This window comes from Halichoerus grypus, chromosome X, assembly GCF_964656455.1.
Source record: "Halichoerus grypus chromosome X, mHalGry1.hap1.1, whole genome shotgun sequence".
Lineage (NCBI taxonomy): Eukaryota > Metazoa > Chordata > Mammalia > Carnivora > Phocidae > Halichoerus > Halichoerus grypus.
Window position 1 is genome coordinate 102726 of NC_135727.1, and position 22665 is coordinate 125390.

The 22665-nt window shown below is 36.2% G+C and overlaps 1 long non-coding RNA gene across 1 annotated transcript in view; it reads left to right on the forward strand.

Annotated features, from left to right (window-relative positions):
- Nucleotides 1-22665, forward strand: part of LOC118542092 (uncharacterized) — a 56591-nt gene that overhangs the window by 26716 nt on the left and 7210 nt on the right. The window contains exon 2 of the long non-coding RNA XR_013444809.1: nucleotides 18744-18814. This is a non-coding gene — a long non-coding RNA (uncharacterized LOC118542092). The remainder of the gene's footprint in view (nucleotides 1-18743; nucleotides 18815-22665) is intronic.

Here is a 22665-nt window from a genome sequence, read left to right on the forward strand (position 1 = left end):
AGAGAACTGTTAAATACACAAATGAGCAAGATCATGAGATATAAGATCAACATACAAAAGTCAATTGTATTTCTATAAACCAACAAATAACAATTGCATGTTGACATAAAAAAGCATTTACATTTAAAATAGCATCCCAAAACATTAATTACTTAATGTTACATTTAACAAAATATGTGCAAGCCTGTACATTTAAAACTTCAAATTTTGCTGACAAAATTTGAAGAAAAATAAATGGAGAGATACATCATATTCATAGATCGGAAGACTCAGTTGTGTCAAAGTGTCAATTTTCTTCATATTAATTCACAAATGTAACTCAAACAATCAGTATCCCAACAGGTTTTTAAAAGGTATTTACAAACTGATACTAAAATTTATATGGAAATGCAAACAATCTAAATGCTGAAAAAAATTTTCTAAAATAACAAAATTTACCTGATTTTAAGACTTAATATAAAGCTGCTGAAATCAAGATAATTTGATGTTGGCAAAAAGACATTCATTTAGATCAATGGAACAGAATAGAGCATCCAGAAATAGACCCACACAGTTATGGGTAATTGATCTTTGACAAAGGTGCCAAATAATTAAATGGAGAAAAGAAAATCTTTAAAGCAGGTGAGCTGGAACAACTAGATATCCATATACCAAAAAAAAAAAAAAAAAAAACCAACAAAACTTGACACTTCATGCCACACAAAAATTCACTTTAGATGGGCAATAGAGGGGCGCCTGGGTGGCTCAGATGGTTAAGCATCTGCCTTCAGCTCAGGTCATGATCCTGGGGTCCTGGGATCGAGCCCCACATCAAGCCCCACATCAGGCTCCTGGCTCAGAGGGGAGCCTGCTTCTCCCTCTCCCTCTGCCTCTCTGCCTGCTCATGCTCTCTCTCTCTCTCTCTCTCTCTATCTCTGTGTCTCAAATGAATACATAAAATCTTTTTTAAAAAAAAGATGGGCAATAGAAAAAGACAAGACAAAATATTTTCAACCTTGGGGTGAATAAAAATTTCTTAGGACACAACTGTGAAGCATGGGCCACACAAGAAAAAAAACAACAACACTGATTAACTGGAGTTCTCCAAAGTTTAAAACTTTTATTCTTCAAAATATACTGTTAAAATAAGACAAGTAACAGATTGTGAAAAAATGTTTGCAAAACATATCCGAAAAGGTTTTGTATTGACAATATACAAAGAAGTCTCAAACTTAATAATAAAAGGAAAACAACCTACAGAAAAAGTGGGCCAAAAATTTGAACAGGCATTTTATAAAAGAAGATATATAAGCCAATAAGCACATGAAATGATCCTCAGCAAAACTAGTCAAAAGGAAAATACAAATAAAATCACAAAGTGATACTAATGTATACCCACTAGAACGGCCAAAATTAAAGGATGTAATAATACCCTGTATTGGTAAGGATGTGGAGAAACTGAAACTCTCACATCTTATTGGTAAGACCATTAAATGGTACAACCACTGCAGGAAACAGTTCAACAGTTTCTTATAAAACTAAACATATGCATTCCATACAACCCTGTAATTCCATTCCTAGGTATTTATCCAATAAATACAAAGATATTTCCATAAGAAGGCTTGTACTTGAATATTCATATCAGCTTAGTAGTTAGTAGGCCTAACCTGGGAACAATCAAAGTTCCCATCAACAGATGAATAAACAAATTATTACTTCCATACAATGGAATACTACCCAGTAATAAAAAAAAAAAAAGAATAAACTACTGATACCTGAAACAACATAAATGAATCTCAAAAACTGTCTGCTAATTGAAAGAAGCCAGACACCACAGGGTACATTTTGTCTGAATCCATTTTTATGAAATTCAATTGTAAACTACAGTGACAGAAAGCAGATGGACTTGAGGGTTGGGGGAGGGGCTTGAGACTACGTTCATGGGTGATGGAATTACTTTCATGGGTAAGAATACTTTCATGGGTGAACTTTCATAAGAAGTTCAACATCTTGGGCGCCTGGGTAGCTCAGTTGGTTAAGCGACTGCCTTTGGCTCAGGTCATGATCCTGGAGTCCCAGGATCGAATCCCGCATCGGGCTCCCTGCTCAGCGGGGAGTCTGCTTCTCCCTCTGACCCTCCCCTCTCTCATGTGCTCTCTCTCATTCTCTCTCTCAAATAAATAAATAAAATCTTAAAAAAAAAAAGAAGTTCAACATCTTGATATTGATGGTAGTTACATGTTTATATACATTTGTCAAAACTCACCAAACTATAATGGGTACGTTTACTGTATATAAAGTATATCTTAGTGATTAAAGGTGGTTAAAACATTACAAAAAAGAACAAAGCAGAAGTACTTTGTATAAAAAAGAATACAATATCTAAGATAAATAAAAAACAGTATAACATTTGGGATAAATAGGAGAATGGATACAGCTAAGGAATGGATTAACAAATTATAAAACTAGATTGAAGACATTTTTCAATCAAAAAGAAAATGTAAAAACCTTGGAAGTATGTGTGATAGAAGTAAAATATCTGAGTAATGGGAGTCCCAGAAATGAAGAAGAAAATTAAAATACGAAAGAGAAAAATTTAAAGAAAGAATGTAGATGAACTTTCCAGAATTAAAGATAAACAACATTTCTTACTGATAGTGCTCTTAAGGATAAATAGGGAAAAACCCACACCTAGTGATAGTGAAATCTTGGAATCTCTCTCTCTCTCTTTTTTAAGATTTTATTTATTTGAGAGAGAGAGAGTGCGCAGGGGGAGGGGCAGAGGGAGAAACAGACTCCCTGCTGAGTGCAGAGCCTGTCCTAGTGCTCAATCCCAGGACCCTGAGATCATGACCTGAGCCAAAATCAAGAGTCAGATGCTTAACTGACTGAGCTGCCCAGGCACCCTGAAATTTTGGAATATCTTAAAGACAAAATTCTAAGAGCCTATAAAGTGAATGAGCAAATTGCCTAACAGTGGCATACCTAGTGTATTTATTACTGGAGCAGATCATTTTTTAGTGTTCTCTTCCTTCATATGGCAAAATTATTTTCAATGATAATCATGTAATAATAAGTAAAAATCTTGGTTTCATCCTTATTTTTTTGGTTTCTTTTTTAGTTTAAAAACAATATCTTAAAAGGACTAAATTTCAATTTTAAGCACTTTATTCAAAATGAGCAAAATATTTCATGTGTGAATTAAAATTTTCACTATGACACAAAAATATTGTATCTTTCAGTTCATACTCTCTTACACTAGTAACAGAGTTCAAAACAAAAACCCCAAGTGATCAAACAGAATGATGGAAATGAAGTAACTCAAGGGTTTTTTCTTAATCTTTACAACCACTGTACTATCATTATTTTAAATCCACCATTTAAATGCAGGAATATGCAGTAATAGAGGAGTACTAGATATGAACTGTACCTGCAGCAAGCTTCAACAATTAGAAATAATTATGAACTAACTGCCCAATTGAATGTGTGTCATTGAGTCTGCCTATGTTATGGGCCAACTGCATAATTGGGATTTCTCTGAATTAACTTCCATGTACAATTAAAGGGTAAGTGATCAAAATGTGCCAATTTGAAGGTTACATATACATTGTTAAAATTCTTAAAAGTCAACAATAATGGCATCAAGTGTTTAGAACTTAGCCAAAAAGAAGAGTTTTTTTAATTGGTAGGATTACAGAAAGAAGTTGATAAATCTACTACATGGGGATTTTAATACATTTCTTTCAATTAGTGTAAGATCAAGGAGACAAAAATAATCCAGAAGAGTATAGAAGATATCAACATCACAAGAAGTTTGACCTAAACTAACCAATACTGACCTAAAAAAAAAATAATTTTGAATAGTCCTAGAATCATGAAATAAAGCAGTACTTTAAAAATATTCCTCCAATGAAAATACCTGGTCCAGATGGTTTCACAGGCAAGTTTGACTAAATTTCAAGATGATCATCCTAATTTTAATCAAACTCTCCCAAGCAACAGATAAAAAAGAATACTTCATAACTTATCTTTGAAGACAGCATAATCATAGTACCAAAGAGACAAACACATTATATAAAAGGAAAATGACTTTTCAGTTTCATTTATAATTATAAATGTTAAATCCTACATGAAATATTAATAATTGAATACAATGGTTGGTCTTATGCTAGAGAGGCAGGAGTGGTTTAACATTAGAACATATATAAAAGTAATTCACCATATTAACAGATTAAAAGAGAAAACTACATGATAATGGAAATCTGTTATAGAAAAAGCCTTAAAAATAAATAACATTTTGACTGTGGGAAGCAATGCAGTCTATTTTTCACTAGACAGGAACAAGGAAGAATGTAGTTCCAATGTGTGCCATCAGCCATCTTATGACTTTAAAGGGAGTCAGCCATAGGATGAATCTCACAACATGGATGTCAGAATTCAACAGGGAGATTTGAACAGGATATACACATTTTGTATTACCAACATATATATGGTATTTAACACTACAAAACTGGTTGATGGAGGAAAGTAAGTGTAGACAGGGAAGAGATCCAAGGATGGAGCCCCAATGTTTGAAAGTTACTCAATCTTATGGGAATCCACTGAGACTTACCTTAAAGTGCCAGGAGAACAAAACAGCTCTGAACTCAGTAATCCTAATAAAAGAGCAAATTCTGTGCTAAGAGTCAGAACTTGACAACCACAGGGTCAATAAGAGCCTAAAGATACAGACTCAGGTACGCTGATGTGGCCTCCCCAGGATTTCTCTTATTTCTGAGAGAGAGTAGGCCAAGATTTTCTCTGGTTGAGGAAAATATCTGTTACCTGGCTACAGAGGGGAAACGTGGGTAGATCTGAGGATGGGAATAACATAGGCCATGTCATTTTTAATTGAAATATAATTGACATACAATTTTATATTAGCTTCAGGTGTACAACATATCAATTTAACAATTCTATATATTACTCAAAATTCATGATAATAAATGTATTCACCATACATTATTTTTTTTAATCTGAGGGTTTTTTAAAAAGATTTTTATTTATTTACTTACTTATTTGACAGAGAGAGAGAGAGAGAGAGTGCAAGCAGAGAGAACAGTAGAGGGAGAAGCAGGCTCCCCACTGAGCAGGGAGCCTGATGTAGGGCTCGATGCCAGGACACTGGGATCATGACCTGAGCTGAAGGCAGATACTTAACTGACTGAGCCACCCAAGCACCCCACCATACAACATTATTAAAATATCATTGATTGTATTCCTTATCCTGTACTTTTCATCTCCATGACTTATTTATTTTGTAACTGGAAGTTTGTACCTCTTAAACCCCTTTATATATTTCAACCATCCCCTCACCCACCTCCCCTCTGGCAACCATCAGTTTGTTCTATGTATTTAAGAGTCTAGGGGTTTTTTTGTTTTGTTTTTTTGATTCCACATATAAGTGAAATCATATGGTATTTGTCTTTCTCTATCTGATTTATTCCACTTAGCATAATACCCTTTAAGTCCATCCATGTTGTTGCAAATGGTAGGATTTCATTTTTATGGCTGAGTAATATTCCATTGTGTGTATCTCCTTTATCCATTCATATTCTTTATCCATTCATCTATGGATGGACACTTGGCTTGCTTCCATATCTTCTCTGTTGTAAATAATGCTATAATAAATAAACATAAGGGTGCATATATCTTTTCAAATCAGTTTTCATTTTCTTTGTGTAAATACCCAGTAGTGGAATTACTAAATCATGTGTTATTTCTATTTTTAATTTTTTTAGGAAACTCCATGCTGTTTTCCACAGTGGCTGTACTGATTTACTTTTCCACCAGCAGTGCACAAGGGTTCCTTTTTTCCACATCCTTGCCAATACTTGTTATTTCTTGTCTTTTTGATACTAGCCATTCTGACAAGTGTGAGGCAATATCTCATTGTGGTTTTGGTTTGCATTTACTTGATGGTTAGTAATGATGAGCCTCTTTTCATGTGTCTGTTGGCCATCTGTATGTCTTCTTTGGAAAAATGTCTATTCAAGCCCTCTACTCATTTTTAATCAGATTATTTGTTTTTGTTTATTTTTTTGGCTTTGAGTTGTGTAAGTTCTTTATATATTTTGGAGATTAACCTCTTACTGGATTTATCATTTGCAAATATCTCCTCCCATTCAATACATTGCCTTTTTGTTTTGTCAGTGGTTTCCTTTGTTGTGCAAAAGCTTTTTATTTTGGTGTAGTCCCAATAGTTCATGTTTTGCTTTTGTTTCCTTTGCCTGAGGAGACATAGCCATAAATATATTGCTAAGACTGATATCCAAGAGATTACTGCCTGTTTTCTTTTAGGAGTTTTAGGGTTTCAGGTCTCACATTTAGGTCTTTAATTCATTTTGAGTTTATTTTTGTGTATAGTGTAAGACCGTGGTCTAGTTTCATTCTTTTGTGTAGCTGTCCAGTTTCCCAACACCATTTATTGAAAACAATGTCTTTTCCCATTGTATATTCTTGCCTCCTCTGTCATAGATTAACCGAACACATAAACATGGGTTTATATCTTGGCTCTTTATCCTGTTCTATTGATCTATGTGTCTATTTTTGTGCCCATACCATACTGTTTTGATTATTATAGCTTGGTAGTGTATCTTGAAATCTGGGATTGTGATATCTCTGGTTTTGTTCTTTCTCAAGATTACTTAGCCATTTGAGGTCTTCTGTGATTCCATAAAAATTTTAGAATTATTTGTTCCAGTTCTGTGACAAATGCTGTTGGTATTTTGATAGGAATTGCATTGAATCTGTAGATTGCTTTGGGTAGTATAAACATTTAAATTATATTAATTCTGCCAATCCATGAGCATGGTATATCTTTCCATTTATTTGTATTGTCCTCAATTTCTTTCATCAGTGTCTTATGATTTTCAGAGTAATAGGTCTTTCACCTCCTAGATTAAATTTATTCCTAAATACTTTATCCTTTTTGGTGCAATTGTAAGCAGGATTGTTTTCTTAATGTCTCTTTCTGCTACTTCATTATTAGTGTATAGAAATGCGACAGATTTTTGTATGTTAATTTTGCATGCTGCAACTTTACTGAATTCATTTACATGTTCTAATGGTTTCTTGATGGAGTCTTTAGAGTTTTCTACTAATAGTATCATGTCATCTGCAGATAGTGACAGTTTTATTTCTTCCTTGCCCATTTTGGACTTTTTAAAAATTTCTTTTTCTTGTATGATTGCTGCAGCTAGGACTTCCAGTGCTAAGTTGAATAAAAGTGGCCAGAGTGGACATCTTAGAGGTCGTGATCTTAGAGGAAAAGCTCAGTTTTTCACCATTGAGTATATCAGCTGTGGGTTTGCCATATATGGCCTTCATTATGTTGAGGTGTGTTTCCTCTAACTCTATTTTTTAAGAGGGTTTTTTTTTTTTATCATGAACAGATGTTGTATTTTGGTAAATGCTTTTTCTGCATCTATTAAGATGATCATATTGTTTAAATCCTTCCTTCTGTTAATGTGACATATCACATTGATTGATTTGAAAATATTGAACCACCCTTGCATCTTTGGAATAAATCTCACTTGACCATGGTGAATGATCCTTTTAATGTATTATTGAATTCAGTTTGCTAATATTTTGTTGGGGATTTTGCATCTATCTTTATCAGTGATATTGGCCTGTATTTTTCTTTTTTTTCTCTTTTGTACAGTCTGTCTGGTTTTGATATCAGGGTAATGCTCTAGGCCATGTCATTTTAAGATTTACTTTTCAGTATTTCCTATGTAGGGTTATGGATGGAAGAATAAACAGATATAAGAAAATTATCACCGAGTATAACTGGAAGGACTGATTGAAAGTACATTAAGAGAAAAAACTGAACTACAAGTTTCTATCATATGTGTTTCCAAAATTAACTGCCCTATGGTTATCTTATGTAAAATAGTAACCAGAGGACAAAGATGAATTAGAACAGTTCCACAGGGAAACATAGAGACCCTGATATATGTTTATTTTTAATTAGACACCAGAAGGGTTAATTATATGAGGTCATTAGAAGAACAACTGCTCCAGATTATCTCTCTGTTATGTACGAAAGTGGAGAATTGGCAATAGCAGATATATTCTCCCAGCAACAAAAATACTAAGTCCTACACTTTAAGTAGAACACCACTGAACTGGAATTAGTCCAAAGGATAAGGAGGGTGATAGAAAATCAAATAAGTTCAGGAATTTTTAGCCTGAAGAAGAAATGATTCTAGGGTGGCAGGATCACTGTCTACAAATATTCAAAAAGTTGCCATGTAAAAGATGAAAGAGAATTGATTTGTGTAGCTATCGTAGGAAAATGAGCCACCTCTTAAAGTTGCTGAGTTGATGATTTAGGATCAACATAAGATACAGTTCTAGCTGTTCAACAATTGAACAGTCTTCTTCATGAAATAATGACTCCTCTGTTCAAAACAACACTTAAGAAGTACAATGATTCTTATTTGGGATACTTGTAGGAATATTATAGCATGGAGTGGCTGGATGAAAGAAACTTTAAGATCTAATTTAAGATTATCTTACTTTATGAAAAAAATACTTTCATCTTACTGGATTCAACCCCACATGTTATCTGTGGAATTCGTATTCCCTTGAAGATTTATGTAATTTGCACCTTCTTTTTTCTTTCTTTCTTCTTAAATTTTTTAAAGATTTTATTTATTTATTTGTCAGAGAGAAAGAGAGAGCACAAGCATGGGGAGTGGCAGGCAGAAGGAGAAGCAGGCTCCCTGCTGAGCAAGGAGCCTGATGTGGGACTTGATCCCAGTACCCTGGGATCATGACCTGAGCTGAAGACAGATGCTTAACCAACTGAGTCACCCAGGCGTCCCTCTTCTCAAATTTTTGATAAAACTATTGAATAGTACCACATCATGCCTTTCCAAGCAGAAAGCCATCTATGAATGAAAACACATTGGACATAATTGCACATAATAGGTATGCAAAATATTTAATGAATGAATCTGCTATGAATATCCTAACAATACCATTCAGCCTACATTTCACCATCTCACTCACAAGAATAATATCCAGATACCCTTAATATACCAAACCAGAAGTCTATTAAGAAATGGAAATAATAACAATAATTTTTGCTCATTTGTTTTGTTTCTTAAATTCCACATATGAGTGAAGTCATAGGGTATTTGTCTTTCTCTGAGTGACTTATTTCATTTAGCATTATACCCTCTAGATCCATCCAGGTTGTTGCAAATGACAAGATTTCATTCTTTTTTATGGTTGGGTAATATTCTATTGTATATATATGTATATACCACATCTTTACCCATTTATCTATGGATGGACACTTGGGTTACTTCCATATCTTCCCTATTGTAAATAATGCTGCAATAAATATAAGGTACATATATCTTTTCAAGTTAGTGTTTTCATTTTCTTTGGGTAAATACCCAGTAGTGTAATTACTGGATCATATGGTAGTTCTATTTTTAATTTTTTAAGGAACCTCCATACTGTTTTCCATAGTAGCTGCATCAGCTTGCATTCCCACCAATAGTGCAAGAGGGTTCCCTTTTCTGCACATCCTTGCCAACATTTGTTGTTTCTTGTGTTTTTGATTTGAGCCATTCTGACAGGGATGAGGTGATATCTCATTGTGGTTTTGATTTCCATTTCCCTGATGGTGAAATAGATGAAGGGGATTAAGAGTACACTTATCATGATGAGCACTGAATAATTATAGAATTGTTGAATGATTACATTTATACCTGAAACTAATATAACACTGTATATTAATTATACTTGAATTTAATAAATGAATAAATTTTTGAAATAATAAAAATGGCAGAGATTTATTGATCACTGACTATGTGCTAGGCAGTCTTATAAGCCTCTTTCATATATTATTTTAACACAACCCTGAAACAAGTACTATTGTTTTTTTTAAAGATTTTATTTATCTATGTGAGAGAGAGAGAGTGCACACATGAGAGAGGGGGAGGGGCTGAGGGAGAGGGAGAAGCAGACTCCCCACGGAGCAGGGACCCCAACATGGGGCTTGATCCCAGGACCCTGAGATCCCGACCTGAGCTGCAGGCAGACGCCTAACCCACCAAGCCACCCAGGCGCCCTGAAACAAGTACTATTGTTATCTCCATTTTAAAAATAAGGAAATAGGGGCACCTGGGTGGCTCAGTTGGTTAAGCGTCTGCCTTAGGGTCAGGTCGTGATTTCGGGATCTTGGGATCAAGCCCAGCGTTGGGCTCCCTGCTTGGCGGGGAGCCTACTTCTCCCTCTCCCTCTGCCTACAGCTCCCCCTGCTTCTGTGCGCTCTCTCTCCTTCTCTGTCTGTCAAATAAATAAATAAATAAATCTTTAAAAAAATAAAATAATAAAAATAAGGAAATAGAAGCATGGAGAATTTATCCATCTTGCTCAGACACAGCTACTAAATTGCAGAGCCAGGATGTAAACCCAGGAGGTTGCACTCCAAAGCCCCTGTTCCTAGCCACTTCACTATGTCATTTGCTATTACTTGATTGCAGATAGTTACATGTAATTGCTTTACTCTTTTATATTAGATAAAAGATAAATTTGCAAGTAATATGTAAATATCTTTTTATTATAAAATGAAAACATTACTGATAAAGCTAAAAGTTCTTTTTACCAGCCACCCACATTAGTATCCTACCCAGATAGAGCCAATGTTATCTGTTTGTTGTATAGTATTTAAAATACTTTTAAATTTGAATACACATATGTAACTATATGTATATACACATGCACATACACACACATAGTTTTTTAAAGTTATCAACATAGAAGTAGAAGTATTCCTGTGCAACTTGCATTTTTTATTCAACAATATACCTTGAAGATCTTTTCATTACAATACACAGAGATATCCTACTTTCTTTTTAACTGTTGCATAATATTCCATAGTGTGAAAATATTTTTAATTTAGCCATTCCCCTGTCAGTGGACATTTGGAATGTTTCAGATTTTTGCCATTACAAATAAATAGGAGCATTCTTGTCATGTCTGCTTTTGCTCATGTACAAATGTAACTCTAGGGTAGATACAGAGAAGTGGAATTGGTCATTGAGGATGTGCATTTTAATTTTAATACATACTGTTAACTTATCCAAAATGGCTGAACACACTGGCACTCCCTGTAGGAATGGTAGAAACTGTAAAAAACAGAATAGCTCCTACCTAATCTAGAAAGTATTAAAGACATGTGGATGGATGAGTTCACATAGGGAGAGTATAAACTACACAATCTGGAGACACCAAAATTACATCTCCAGCATGACCTCTCAGGGAGCATATGACTCTCATATCTGCTTGATATCTCTACTTCTACTACTTCTTGATATCTCTACTACTTGATATCTCTACTACTGCTTAATATCTCTACTCCTACTACTTCTAATAGGCATTTCAAATCTAATGTGTCAAAAAGAGAACTCCTGATCTGCCGATCCCTTTGTCCCAATCAAAACCTGTTTCTCTCTCTGACTTTCCTATCTCACTAACTGTACCACCATGCACCCAATTGCTCCAGCCAAAACCCCAGGTTCTTAGCCAATCTTGTTTCATCTATACCCCCACCCACTGCCCTCCATTTTGAAACAAGACCAAGATACATCATTTTATCTATAAACATTTCAGTATATATCTCAAAAAGATAAGGACTCATTTTTAAACATAATCACAATACCACATGTAAAGATAACAACTATCCCCTAGTTGCATCTAAATATATTATCACATCTAAGGATAACAGCTATTCCTTAATGTCACCAAATATTGTGTCTAAATTTCTCTAGTTTTCTCCCACATTATTTTTCAATTGGTTTGTTTGAATTAGGATCCAACCAATGTACATAAGTCAGACTTGATTGCTATGTCTCTAATATTTTTAATCTATAGATTATATTTCTCTTCTCCTTCCTCTCAGTGTATTTGTGGAAGAAATCAGTTGTTTGTCCTGGAAAATTTCCCACACTCTGGGTTTTGCTAAATGCTCCTCCCCATGGTGTCAAATATTTAACTTCTTCCAGGGTTCCCAACTCATTAACTGGTACCACCACTCACCAGTTCCTCTGACTCTTGTATTTCCTGTAGCTAGGTATAGAGGTTTATCAGATTTAGATTCAACTTTTAACAAGAATAAGCTATAAGTGGTGTTGTTTGTATTTTCTATTGCATCACATCAGGAGACATAATATTTGGTTGCCTCTCTTTTTTTGCGATGTAAACACTGATTAAATTGTTTATGTGTTCACAGCCTGATCAATCTATTTTAAACTTACCCAATCACTTCTCACCTAATAATTTTTACAGTTCTTGATGATCTCTGCTTAGAACTATCATTTCATTATATGTTTCAAAATGGTGATATCCCATCATTCTTCCTGCATTTATAAGTTGGGATTCTTCTGTAAAGAAGAACTTTTCTACATCAACTGTTGGGTTACCTTGAAGTACTTTCATCAAGAAAGGCAGAAAAAAGGTTTGGTTCTTTCCATTTATTTACTAGTTATAATAGATGGTTATGGCCTGAAATAATGCCATGCAACAAACAGCTTCAAAATCTCAGTGGCTTACAACAAATATTTATTTCTTGTTCACAAGTCTGCTACTTCTTTGTGGTTCTGCTGAGCCTTGCTGGGATTGGCTAGCTCAACTCTAGACCCAGAGTTGGATTCAGGTCTTCACCTATCATTGTAGGACCACACCAGAGGTTATCCAAGGCAGGTTCGTCTCATGGCAGATAGCAAAACTAGAAGAAAAAGCCAACACAAAGCAAATACATTTAAACCCTCTGCTTATGTCATGTCAATTCATATTCTAATAGCCAAAGTTACACAACTAAGCCAAATATACCAGGTGTTCTATTGTCAACTTATTTGAGCTTGAAACTACATTTCCTAGAAACCCTTTATATGAATGGTTCCATGTTAAAGGAATCTGTGTGAGATTTACGAGGTAGAAGTGAAACAATGGCTATAATTCTTGGAGAGTCTTCATGATCAGATGGTGTTCTGATTATCTATTATTACATAACAAATCATCCCCAATCTTAGTGGCTGAAAAAATTATTATTCTCTCTTATTGTTCTGTGAGTTGACTGGGATCAGCTGAGTGGTTCTCACTTGGGGTTTCACAACTTCATTCAGATGGTATCTGGTGCTGGATTTATCTTAAAAATCAACTCAGCTGGACTTCCAAGATGGTTTATGCACATGGTTAGCTGTTGCCTGGGAACTTAGCTGGAGCTGTGGGCTATATATGGCCTCACAATATGGCTTGGGCTTCTATAGTATGGAAGCTCCACAAGGGACTGTATCAATAGTGAGTGTTCCAAGAGGCAGGAATCAGAAGTTTTATGCCAGGTAAGTGCTGTGCCTAGAACCGCCATAGTTTCACTTACACCATATTCTTTCAGTCAAAATAGTCACAGATAGGGCCCAGATTCAATGGGGTGAGAACTAGACTGTACTTCCTGATGGGGGAGTGGCAAAGTCATATTGCAGAAGAGCATATAGGATGGAATATTGTTGCAACCATCTTTGAAAAATACAAATCTGTTGTTGATATGGTGATAGACAAATGCAGAGGTGCCTTGGAGATTCCAGTTTGTCATTGCTCTCCTCTGCTCAGCATCTATCTCTTCTTTCCAACTGCTGACCCTGCTGACCAACAGTGGCCCCAGATATACCATCAGATACTAAGCCCCAAAGAAAAGACAGCTTACACAAAGGCAACAGCTTTCCATAGACCTCTACATAAGCTCCTACTTCATAGTCCTGATGAGGGAGCACAGGGCTAGCTGAGGACAAAGCAGAAGCTGACACCTCACAACCCACCCACCCCCCAGGGGGGATATATGTGACATTCCTCAGGCACTCCTGGCAGCCCTAAAGCTAAGGAAAGGAAAAACAAATAGTTAACTTATAGAGATCACAATCCTGCAAGACACAAGTCTCCCTCAGTTTACAAGAGTCTTAGCAATTTATAAGAACAAAGCATTTCTATCAATAACCTAGCTTCCAGAAGGAAATGTAGATACAATTAAATGTCCTTATAACCTGCAGCCCAGTAACAGATACTTGAAGTGGGCAGAGTATAATGTTCCTCCTGGAAGTTCCCAACAATCTTAATGTTAATGCCTTGCTAGAGGGAAAAACAACCTTAACTTGACAATGGCAAGGCCTCTGGTATCCTCTGAGTCTTCTTTAACATGTGAAAATCCTTTTGAAACCTCCCTTTTCCTTACCTTCCCCAACTCTCAAATATATAATCAGCCACCCCTCACAAACCTGGGGCAGCTCTTTCTGGCCACGGGTCCTGTCCCCGTGCTTTAATAAACCACCTTTTTGCATCAAAGACGTCTCAAGAATTCTTTCTTGGCCGTCCGCTCCGGACCTCACTCCACTGAACCTGACCTATATTTCAAAACCCCATCAGTCCTACTTTAATTGCTTGCTGTAATTGGATTTTTAGATTACCCTGAAAAGCTCCAACTTACCCATTTGCTCTAGTGCTTCAGAGGACCTATCAGCAACTCTTTTTCTGATCCTCAGTCCTACAACTGCAAGGAACTGAATTCTCCAATAACCAATGAGCTTGGAAGAGGACCCTGAACCTCAGATGAGATCACAGCCCTGGCCAACACCTTGATTTCAGCCAGCCTAGTGAGACCCTGAACAGAGAGGATCCAACTAACTTGTGCCTCAACTCCTGATTCACATAAATATGAGATAATAAGTTTGTGTCATTTTAAGTCATTGAGTTTGTGGCAATTTCTCACACAATAGAAAATTAACACATCTAAAAAACATTGAACATTCCAATACATGACCATGGTATATCTGTTTATTCATCTCAACAATGTTTTGTATTTTTTGGTGTATAGGTATTGCACATATTTTATTCAATTGACCCATCCATGTTTAATGTTTTTATATACTTCTGTAAATGACATTTTAAAATTTCAATTTCCAATTGTTTATTGCTTAGTACATAGAAATACAATTGATTTTTGTATATTGACATTATGTCTTGTGACCTTACTAGTTCAAATAGCTTTTTATATAGATTCCTTAAAATCTTATGCATACATGATCATGTCATTTGTGAATAAAGGGTTTACTTCTACCTTTGCAATCAGTACCTATTATTTCTTTTTCTTCCCTTACCTACTGACTAGGATTTCCAGTACTATGTTGAATACAAATTTTGAGAGTTGGCAATCTTGCCTTGTTCATGATCCTAGAAGAAAGTATCCATTCTCTTATTTTTAGATATGATGCATGCTGCAATATTTTTGTAGATATCTTTTATAAAGCTGAGCTGCAGGGAGGCTTTTTTCCCTTTGGCTCCTTAACCCAGAGTTGGTGCTATCTCTTCCCCATGAACCTCCTATAGATCGGCAAGGGCCCAGGCCCAGTTGCTACCTTTTTGCCCCCACAAATGCTGCTGCATGTTTTCCCTGTAATCCTCAATGTTTTTAAACCCCACAGGACCAGATAAGATGGTGACTTGGGTGCTTATATCTAACAGTTATAAAAGTTTGAGTGCCTCCTCTCCCCACAAATTCCCCAGTATACTTGTTTTTGTTTTTGTTTTTTTTCCTAAATCACTTGAGATTGGGATGGAAGAGAGTGATCAGGGGGTGTAGAGTGAGAAAGAAATTTCTTTACATTTACTTTTGTTTTCAAGTGAATACCTGCTCAAGCTCAACAAGTGAACTTCTAATGTTTTGCTCCACTCAAAGCTCTATATTCTCAATGCTGACACTATATCCTTATGGGAGGCCTTTTGACTCAGCAGTCACAACATTCATTGCATTTTGGTTGGAGTCCCAGGGCTTGCTGCCCCATTGTCATGATAACATCCCTACAAACTGCCACCCAGAGGAGATTCAACAACAATCAAAACACCTTTGGAGTGGCTTTTTCTTTTTTTTTCTTTTTTTAAATTTAATTTGATTATGTTATGTTAATCACCGTACATTACGTCATTAGTTTTTGATGTAGTGTTCCATGATTCATTGTTTGCGTATAACACCCAGTGCTCCATGCAGAACGTGCCCTCTTTAATACCCATCACCAGGCTAACCCATCCCCCCACCCCTTCCCCTCTAGAACCCTCAGTTTGTTTCTCAGAGTCCATAGTCTCTCATGGTTCATCTCCCCCTCTGATTTCCCCCCCCTTCATTTTTCCCTTCTTAATATCTTTTTTTTTTTTTTTAACAAGGCTTTTTCTAATTCCTGGTCTCATTAACAGAGCAGTGGAGAACCCTTATTCCCATATTGGCCCTCTCATCACTGGGGAGAAAGCATTCTTTCTCTATTACATACTGGGGAATCTTCTCATATCCCATATCACAGCACACACCCATCCTCATTGCCAAAACTATCAGGAACTGTGAGGGTCTAGAATTTTACCCTGCTTACAAGCTAATTGAGATTTACTATTATTATTACTATTACTAGTTCATGAATGCTGGCAGAAAACATGAGACTCCTAGATAGATACACATTCTGTGGGCTGCATTACAGGACAGAAACACTGAGATTAGGGTATTTGCCATTTTTATAGTGAACCACTGCTCTTTGTCTAAGGGACAGACATTACCTCATCCTTCTAGGCTGCTCACTGAAAACACAACACTGAGAAATGACCAAGGCAAAGAGTGCTCAGGGCCTTGTATTCTTGGCATACCCAGCAAGAACTTGAAGGGATACTCAGGTCTTATCATAGATGGCCTCTCCTAATTGAAAAAAAAGGTTCACTCAAGAAGTAATAAATCACTTGAGGAGTCATGGCTTTGAAAGTTATTCCCCGTGATCTCCTTATTTGCTGCAAATAAAGTTTCTTTCGTGTGACAACTCCACCTGGTGTAGTCTCTATCCGTAACTCACCAAGGAGCAAACTCATATTAGTTCAATTACAAATTTGGTGACTCAGATGGGACACTTGTCCTTCTTAGGTTCTGCCCTCTAGTTACCTGGGTTAAGCTACCAGGGCCTGGTGTCAACTCCTTGGAGGACTCACCTTGGTGCTTGTGAACACTGGCCCAGTGTTCTGACCTCACCTGAAATCCAAAGGCCACTTTGAGTATTTTTTACTCAAAAGGATCGCAGTTGGGATAAGTTACGCTGGGTTTATAGCACAGCTTTTAGAGGAAAACTAGAGTTGTCTCACAAAGTCTAGGCAAGCCAGAATAACAGAGTACTCTGGGGGATTGAATACTTATTCAAGTTGAGCCTGTGATGAAGGATCACACAACCTGACCATTCAGAGGCTTGGATGCCCCAGCCTGGCAAAACAAGGAATGGTCCAACAGAGACTAGTTTAGAATCTGGGAGGTTGAAAGAAAAATCTCTGCCTCACCTGGTTGTTTGGTGTGTTTGTGAGGCATGCCAGACACTGTTGTTGTTCCCTGTTTAAATCTCCACCCTGGATACTTGGTCCTTGTACTTCTCTTTCTTCCTTTACAATCCCAGACAAAGGAGACAGCAGCAACCTGAGTCATTGGAAACAGGTCCTTGATTACTTAAAAAAAAAAACCTGAATCTTCTCAATATTAAAGGAGCTAAGTTTCTCTAATACCTGTATAACCCTCTATATTTGCCTTTGGAATCTCTTGTCACCACCTTGGTTAAATAGATAATAAAATATTAAATTTTATAGTGATCTGTGATCCTACTTAGGTATGTGCTTTAAAACCTTCTGGGTTTTTTAACAAATTTCCCAGAAATTCAAATTCTAAATGAAGTCTTTCTGATTAATCAGACTTGTTTATTTGGTATGTTAATTTACATGACAAGCATTGTCAAACAAATGATGATAAGCCTTCATAGGTTATATTGTATGGGTAAATGCTGTAACAGTTCCAGAAAGTATATGAAATTCCTAAAGTTTTAATATGTACTGATATAATGTCATCACTTAAAATTCTAATTATTAAAATGTGTGTCACAAAAATAACTGAATTTCATTGTCAACTACACTATAATGAATTCTCATCAGATCTTTAACCATGTCCATTTTTGAATCTTTTGTCATTAACAGTTATTGTTCTCATGCTCTTGCAAAAATGTTTCAGCTTCAAGGAGATTCATGAGAAGGACTTTCAACAAATACAGGTTTTTGATCCCCTTAGAATTGTATAACTAAACTGAGTAAGAATTTCTGGAACTAATGAAAAAACTGCATTCAAACAGAATAAGAATTAGTAACATGGGACTAAATGATTTGAGAAAGATGATTATAGTTTTTATCACTTTTGTATAAAACATTGCTGGTTCTCTAATATTTGTTCTTTTAGATTTAAAAAACAAACATTTTCTCTTAAGCTATCTATGACTTACAGAGATTTGGTAAAATATTCCTTTGTGAACAAATTGGAACATTTATCTTTTCTCCCTACCTGAACCCTCCAAAATTCAGAAACTCTCATTGAGTATTCTTTCTTTCATGGCAATTGTAGTTATTTGCATATGTTCAATAAGAATCTGCTTTCCTTGAGCAGAACACCATTGGAAACACTGGTTATATTACCAAGACTTTGACTGGAATGTCATATTTGAGAAAGACTTACATAGATTCAGATATGACCAGACAGCTTTAAAGAACTAAGGTTGACTTTAGGAAGCCAATAAAGCCCCTTGGAGATGTTGGCTTGATACCTTGCTTACAGAGTTCCCAGCAACTTTATCATGTGAGTAAAGAATGTCACTTTTTGGCAGGTGCAGGAACCTCAGGATGTTTTGGGGACCTCAGGAAAAGAAGAAGTAACCCAAATTTATAGGTATTGCAGGTGAGTCTGATGGCAAGTATTTGGCTTGGCTTCTTAGCCTTGAGAGGCTATTAAAAGTTCAATCTAAAATTCCTTATGAAAAGTTCCAGCAAAGCAGATTTAAGGAAACCTATATGGCCAATCACTATTCTTGCTACACATATGTAAATAGTTAGCTAAAATCTGTTAAAACTGGATTTGTTTTACAAACAAAATTAGCCTTAATTTGGCTATCTTTGACAGAAATGAGTGTGATTTTAGAGAAAAATTGTTTCAATAACACATCTTTGTAGATGTTAGATTCTAGTTCTGATTAATTATCTTTGACTGTTTGTTGTTTCCTATAAAACTGGGCTGGATCCTGAATTCTTCTGGTTTCCTTGAATATCTGGCTATGACTCCCCAAACTAAAGTTTCCAATTTTCTTTCATTCTCTTGATTTGGAATCACTGAGACCTAAAACTGCCCTTTTTCCTGAAGCCCTGAAAACTGAAGCTAGACAACTTAAGGTAAACTTCAGAGAAATTGCCTCACTGGCCCATGTTTACACAATCTTTTTTATTACGATTTTATTTATTTATTTGAGAGAGAGAGAGAGAGTGCAGAACTGGGGGGAGGGGCAGAAGGAGAGAGAGAATCTCAAGCAGACTGCTCCAACATGGGGCCTGAGCTCACAACCGGAGCTGAAATCAAGACTTGGTCACTTAACCGACTGAGCCACCCAGACACCCCATGTTTACACAATCTTCATGCCTATTGTTGTATTGGCCACTCAGATCACTAGAGACATTTGAGTTCAAATAAGTTCAAACCAGAAACAATCCATCAGATTGCCACTGCCTGCTCCCACTCCCACTGAGGATGCTTCCAACCCAACATCTAGAAATATTTCACTGGCAACACTCAGGACTCAGACACTGGGTTTATAATTTGCTCCAGTCATTAATCTGTGTTTTTCTTTTGTTTCCATAGAAATGTCTCATTAATTACCTAATTGCTTGCACAATATAGACCTAATTTTGAGAGCCCACCTGCAAGACTGCCTCCTGAAATGAGACAACTGTTAAACTAACCTATTTTCAAGACTAAGACCAGTTCATAAGATATGGAGCAAATTTCTCACCTATGGTCCAGAACAGAACAGTTAAGTTCCAGCTAAGAGAAAAGAATGTTGATCTATGTTGTTTTTCTAAGAAAAATCTTGTCAAAGGAGAGAATGTTAATCTGTAACCACACCACAAGAACTTTTGATAGAAATTTATTCCAGATATGAGACAGATTCTTATAGATAACCCCCAGTTATGATAAATTAAGTCAGAGAACTACATTATACTGGGAACAAGTTAATCATACTAAACACTGGACCCTTTTTCTGGAATCCCCAAAGGATTAAATCAATGTTACAAGGACTAGTAAAATTTGGGTTATATGTAATAATGAAATGTGCTTTCCAAATATTTTGGCCATGCAAAATGTACACTGTTAGCCAAGTACCAGGGTAGATTTCCAACAAAGTGCAAAGTTGTTTTATTCCTCAAACTCCAAAACTTCATTCCATTTTAGCAGGACATAGCCAGAGTGGTCATTGTCCCAATTCCTTCAAAACTGAGGAATGATCATAAATCTAGGGGAGATTGAAACCATGCCCCATGGGGTCAATGAGGTTAAAACTGTCATCAGAAAGGTCCCCAATGACCCTCTCTTCTTCACAGGAATGTTAACCTTATCTTTTAGAGGCAAACAACAGGAAGAGCTCCAGCCAGCCTAAACCCAGTTTGAGCTCAACCATCCCCTCACACCTGTGCAGAGAGAGCATGGAGTGTCCAATAGTCACATTTACCTCATAATAATGTTAAAATCTCCACTCAAGGAGGAACATAAACCTCATTAACATAACATACAGTACATGTATAAGCATGTTTCCTAAGTAAGCATCAGTTGCTTTATACCCACCTCTACATGTGATGACAAAACTTCTTTTTCTGAGTATTCATCCTATCCTTAAATAAAAGAAACTCACTCACCCCCATTTGGGGAGTCACCACTTTCAAGTTATTCCCGTGATATCCTTATTTGCTACAAATAAAGTTTCCTTTGTGTGACAAAAAAAATAGATCGCTTGAATATCCTTATATTTTTAATTTATAATGAACTCCCCCATACAGATATACACCAGGCTCAGATTGTCACTGATGAATTCTGCCATTTAGGAAAGAAATGTTTGTTCTACACAAACTCTTAACAAAAATTGAAGAGAAAGGCATACTTACCAGCTTATTCTATGAGGCCAATGTTACTCTGATATCAAAACCAGACAAAGACATTACAAAAAATTACGAGAAATGATAGACCAATATCTCTTGGGACCATAGATGCAAAATTCAACACAAAGTATTAACAAGTTGAATTCAGTGATATATGAACATAATCTCCAAAAACCATATAGAACTAATAAGTGAGTTTAGCAAGATCAAAGGATATAAGGTCAATAATAACAAAAATAGATCATATTTCTATATACTATTAGTGTACATTTGGGAATGAAAAAAATCTAAAAATAATGCATTTACAATAACCCTCCAAAAGTGAAATACTTAAGTATAAATCTAACAAAGCATGTATAAGATCTGTATGCTGAAAACTATAAAATGCTCATGAAAGAATTAAAAGAAGACCTAAATACACCTAAAAATAAATATACCATGTTCATGGATTGGAAGGTTCAGCATATAAAAATATAAATTATATTCAAAATTAATTATAAATTTAATGCAATTCTTTTTTTAAAGATTTTGTTTATTTGACAGAGAGAGACACAATGAGAGAGGGAACACAAGCAGGGGGAGTGGGAGAGGGAGAAGCAGGCTTCCTGCCAAGCAGGGAGCCCGACACTGGGCTCGATACCAGGACCCCGGGGTAATGACCCAAGCCAAAGGCAGATGCCCAAAAACTGAGCCACCCAGGTGCCCCAATTTAATGCAATTCTTATCAAAATCTCAGCAAGACTTTTTTCTGTAGATATAAATAAGTTGATGCTAAAATTTATAAGGGAAACAAACAAAATAGAATAGCTAAAACAATTTTTTAAAAAGATTTTATTTATGGGGCACCTGGGTGGCTCAGTCGTTAAGCGTCTGCCTTCGGCTCAGGTCATGATCCCAGGGTCCTGGGATCGAGCCCTGCATCGGGCTCCCTGCTCGGCGGGAGGCCTGCTTCTCCCTCTCCCACTCCCCCTGCTTGTGTTCCCTCTCTCGCTGTGTCTCTCTCTGTCAAATAAATAAATAAAATCTTTAAAAAAAAAAAGATTTTATTTATTTATTTGAGAGAGAGAGAGAGCACAAGTGGGAGGAAGGGCAGAGGGAGAGAATATCAAAGTAGACCTGCTGAATGCAGAGCCTGACACAGGGCTCAATGTCATGACCCATGAGATCCAGACCTGAACTAAAACCAAGAATCAGATGCTTAACTGACTGAACCACCCAGGCACCCCTAGCTAAAGCAATTTTGAAAAAGAATAATCAAGTTGGAGCAATCACACTACCTTATTTTAAGAATTACTGTAAAGCTATGCTAATCAAAACAATATGACATTAGCAAAGGGATAGACATATAGATCAATGGGGCAAAATAATGAGCCCAGAAATATGCCCAGAGAGAGGGGAAAATGGCAGCAGAGTAGGAGGACCCTAGTCTTGCCTTGTCCCATGAATACAATTAGATAATTATCAATCATCCTAAATACCCCAGAAATCAACCAGAAGTTTGGAAGAACAAACTCCACAACTAAAGGTAGAGAAGAGGTCACATCAGGAAAGTAGGAAATAGGGAAAGACACAGTTTGGGAGAGAAACAGATCATGGCCACTATGGTGG